The sequence below is a fragment of the Lepidochelys kempii genome, chromosome 6 (genome assembly GCF_965140285.1).
Source record: "Lepidochelys kempii isolate rLepKem1 chromosome 6, rLepKem1.hap1, whole genome shotgun sequence".
Lineage (NCBI taxonomy): Eukaryota > Metazoa > Chordata > Testudines > Cheloniidae > Lepidochelys > Lepidochelys kempii.
Window position 1 is genome coordinate 3,771,369 of NC_136385.1, and position 4,209 is coordinate 3,775,577.

Sequence of the window (4,209 nt, forward strand, 5' to 3'; positions counted from 1 at the left end):
ATTCCTAGCAACTTAAACAACCAGCACATTCTGTCTGGCCTTGTAGTTGTCTCTCCTATTATCTTTAGCTTGGTGTCAGCAAATCTTACACTATAAGGCATTATCTGCGGCTGCAATATTGTTTTAAGAGCAAAAGAGCTTACTCAAACCAGCCAGGCCTGAATTCTATAAAGGGGGGTTGAGAAGAAGCCCTTAGGCCTTCAGCAGGGAGACCTCCTCGACCCTTATGGCCTTCCATACCCTCAACTTAACTAGTGGCCATGCCCTGGGGTCTCCAACATTAGATTCTCAGACACTTCTATTTAAACACACTGGATTCGTTAAAAAAATAAAACAAATTTTTTGACTACAAAGATAAATTTTACATGAGTGCAACTGAGAAGGCATAGAAGTCAGACATGGTTACAAAAAAAATAAAGCTAGAATGCAACTTGTGCCTAAGCTAAGAAATGATGTGAAATTCAAAGCAAAAGTTTCCTCACCACATGCTTGCAGCACTCTTACTGACCACATTTCTTAGGTCAGGACACACCCCCTGTCCAATGGCTGCTTATTTTATGCCTTCAGAAGCAGTGAATCAATGGGCCGAGAGAGAGCGAGCAGTTCCTTGGGATGTCTGCCCCTTCTTTTTATTGTCCTATCCCCCCTTTGAGAAACATTTCCACCTGGTTACCGGAAGACGAAAACTCTGTGTAGAAGGATGTTCCCTACTGCTTTTTCCTCACCTATTTAGATACAAAATTAAGTAGAACACACATTTCTTTGTTTAAGACAGACCAGTTTGCCAGCCTCAATTTGGAACATGTATTAATAACAAGATACAGTGTCATTTTATAACTTCACATGCATTATCAAAAATTGTATTAATATTAAGATGAGAGAATGACTATTTCTGGTTGACTCATAGATTTATTTAGCATCTTACAGCTCAGCTCTGTGTGCAGATAATATGGATGCAAGAGGGATAGTTTTGTGAACTGCAGAAGTCCGTAGCATGCTGTGGTCTCCTCCTGAGCTCCTCTGGTCATCATATGGTCTCCGTCAAGAAAAAGGAGTGAACCTATCTTTCCTACTTTGGGGAGTAACCTAGCAAGGGAAGGACATAGGATACCTTGGGTGATTCACACTCTATAAATAGCCAGATAATCTGGAGTACTCTTACATGTCTAGCAGGTTTTCCATTCCACCTATTGGGGCCAGGACAATGAGGTGATTCTGAAACCAGGAAAGACTGGGAAGATATCAGCTACAGCCCCAGAATAACTGCCCTCCCTCCTCCCCAAGTTCCATAGCCTCCTCACCCAGATGCCCAAGAACACAAGGCGGGGGGAGGCTATGGGGACCCACACAGTCAACCCCAGAGGATCGCACAAGCATCAGAAAGCTGGAATATCCTGTATTTTGATTTGGTTTCTGGACTTGTCCTTCCCTCTTCCTCCACCCCTCTAACCCAATATCCCCCTCCCCCATCTAGCTTCTGATTTCTCTCAATGTTTTGTCAACAAATAATAAAGAATGGTTTTTAAACAATTGTGACTTTATTTCCTTTCATATATATAGAGAGAAACAAACACAACTCTCACACCTTACCTTAGTACGTTTCACCTGTATCTGACTTTCTGTTACTTTCATTCCAAATTTGTTGCTAAGGCTGTTTGAAAATTTTTCTTGAGAAGTTTTTTGTATGGGAAATTGGATTTTTCATTCAACTCTTTTTTCCATGAAATAATCTTTTCCTTGGATATTATAAGATTTCTATCAACATACCAAACTCCCCTCCTCCCTAAACCATGGCTGTGGGAGTCAGATGTTGTTCCAGGGCAGTTCAGCAAGAGGAGAGAACATCATGCATACTGAGGGATCTAGTCCAGCCTGGGAGCCTGGCCCATGGAAGAGATTGGTGGTGTGCGGTATGTGAGGCACCCCCATGGTATTTCAGATTCAAAATATGAAGGTTTTGGCAAAAAGATTTTGGTTTCCACAAAAAAAAACAAAAAAAAACCACCTTTGTGGATCAGCTCTACACAGTACCTGGCTTGCACTGAAAACAGCAATACAAAATATACCCCTAACCTCATACTCTGTAACTCTGGTAGAAATTGCATCATTTAATAACACAGTAGAAAGAGGAGGTCAAATTAATCACCAGGGCACCAATTAACCAAGGGTGGCTTTGGCTCACAGAACGTATTAATTAGGTGTTGTGTCTTTCTCAGCTCAGGTATTCCCAGTGGCTTCAGGAATCATGTCCCATAGATCAAACATCTCAGTATAAAACTTCCCGAATGCTCCAAACTGGCATTTTCTGTCCATGAGGAAACACCAGCACATCTCTCTCTCTCTCTCTCTCTCTTCTCAGCAGGTACGTGCTATTGTCCTGAATTACAGTGACACACACACACACAGACACCATGGGGATCAGCAGGTACTGAATTCCAGACCTCCAGCACCAAAAGACTCAGCCCCAACTCTGACCCCTTTAGCTAAAGGAGCGACCTCCTGGGTTGGAAAAAATAGGCAATTACCTAGTCACTGAAGCCAGGGCTTCCCACGCTGTCGCTGGGTTTTCATACATACTCCAGGAAATGTCAAAACACTTAATTAGCACAGTGAGCAACGTTACCCCAGACAGACATGCCAAGCCACAGAGCTCCCCTTGCCCAAATAGGGTCAAAAGATTGAAACTCCTTTACTCTCACCAATTCTTTAGATAAGGAATAATCCCTTCAGACTGATTCTCTCACAGCAGGGTCACAAGTCATCTATTTGGATTAGTGAACAGGAGTGTTTGTGTGGGGGGCATGGTTAACCTGAGTGTCATTGTATATGCACAGCGTGTGCATTTAATCAAATACCTGGAATGACCAGCTGTGAACATTTGGCTCTGTGGACTAAGCCCTTCCCGGAGGGGGTACTGATGTCCTGTGAGAAACTGATCTCTATTTATCTTCACTTACTTCATTACAGAGAAGGGACAGGTATTCCTCACTATCTACCTGCCCACATCTCTGTAGCTGTCTGATCACTCTTGAGAGGAGATGGAAGAGGGAAATCACTCAGAGGCGACTGATTTCATTCTCTCAGGACTGACAGATCATCCAGAGCTGCAGGTTCCCCTGTTTGTGGTCTTCCTACGGACCTATGGTATCACCTTGCTGGGGAATGGGGGGATGATCTTGTTAATCACAGTTGATCCCCAACTCCACACCCCCATGTACTTTTTCCTCAGGAATTTGTCTTTCTGTCACCTCTGCTTTTCCTCGATAAGTTCCCCTAAGATGCTGCTGAATTTCTTAGAGAAGAGGAAAAGCATTTATTTCACTGCCTGAGCTGTGCAAATGTATCTCTCTATTATTTTTGCAGATGTTGAGTGCCTCTTGCTGGCTGTGATGGCGTATGACCGTTATGTGGCCATCTGTAACCCGCTGCTCTATACGGTCACCACGTCCAGGCAGCTTTGTAAACAGCTGGTGGCTGGGGCGTACACTGTGGGGGTGGTGGATTCAATGTTAAACACATGTTTTACATTTCGGCTGTCATTCTGTAGCTCCAACATCATCAATAATTTCTTCTGTGATGTCCCCCCGCTGCTGGCACTATCCTGTTCTGACACCCGCATCAATGAGATTGTGATGTTTGTTTTAATGTGCTGCATTCAAGTGATCAGCTTTGTGACTGTCCTCCTCTCCTATGTCTATGTCACCTCCACCATCCTGCACATTCGCTCTGCCAAGGGCCGACACAAAGCCTTCTCCACCTGCACTTTCCACTTGACCGCTGTGCTCCTGTTTTATGGCACCCTCCTCTTCATGTATTTACGTCCCACCTCCACTTATTCCACGGATACAGACAAAGTGGCCTCAGTGTTTTATACACTATTGATCCCCATGTTGAACCCCCTCATCTACAGCCTGAGGAACACGGAGGTGAAGGACGCCCTGAGGAAAGCAATAAATAAACTCCTAACCAGTTCTTGAATCTGTTTAATACAGGACTGGTTTAGTGCTGGGGAGTGGAAACAGGTGAATTCAATTCTCAGCGCATGACAAAATAATTTTGGAGAGCACGTGTTAGTTTTGTTCATTATTATATGGTTATTATTATTATTTTTTTTGTATTCCAACAAGGTCTGCAGTCCCCAATTGAGATCAGTGGACAAAAAAAGGGAAGCATAAAGGAAATGCAGGAAACCCAAGTCCATAGTGTGAC

At 43.6% G+C, this 4,209-nt stretch overlaps 1 pseudogene; it reads left to right on the forward strand.

Annotated features, from left to right (window-relative positions):
• The first annotated feature begins 3,038 nt into the window (after nucleotides 1-3,038).
• On the forward strand, nucleotides 3,039-3,977 carry LOC140913746 (olfactory receptor 5W2-like; annotated as a pseudogene).
• The last annotated feature ends 232 nt before the right edge of the window (nucleotides 3,978-4,209 follow it).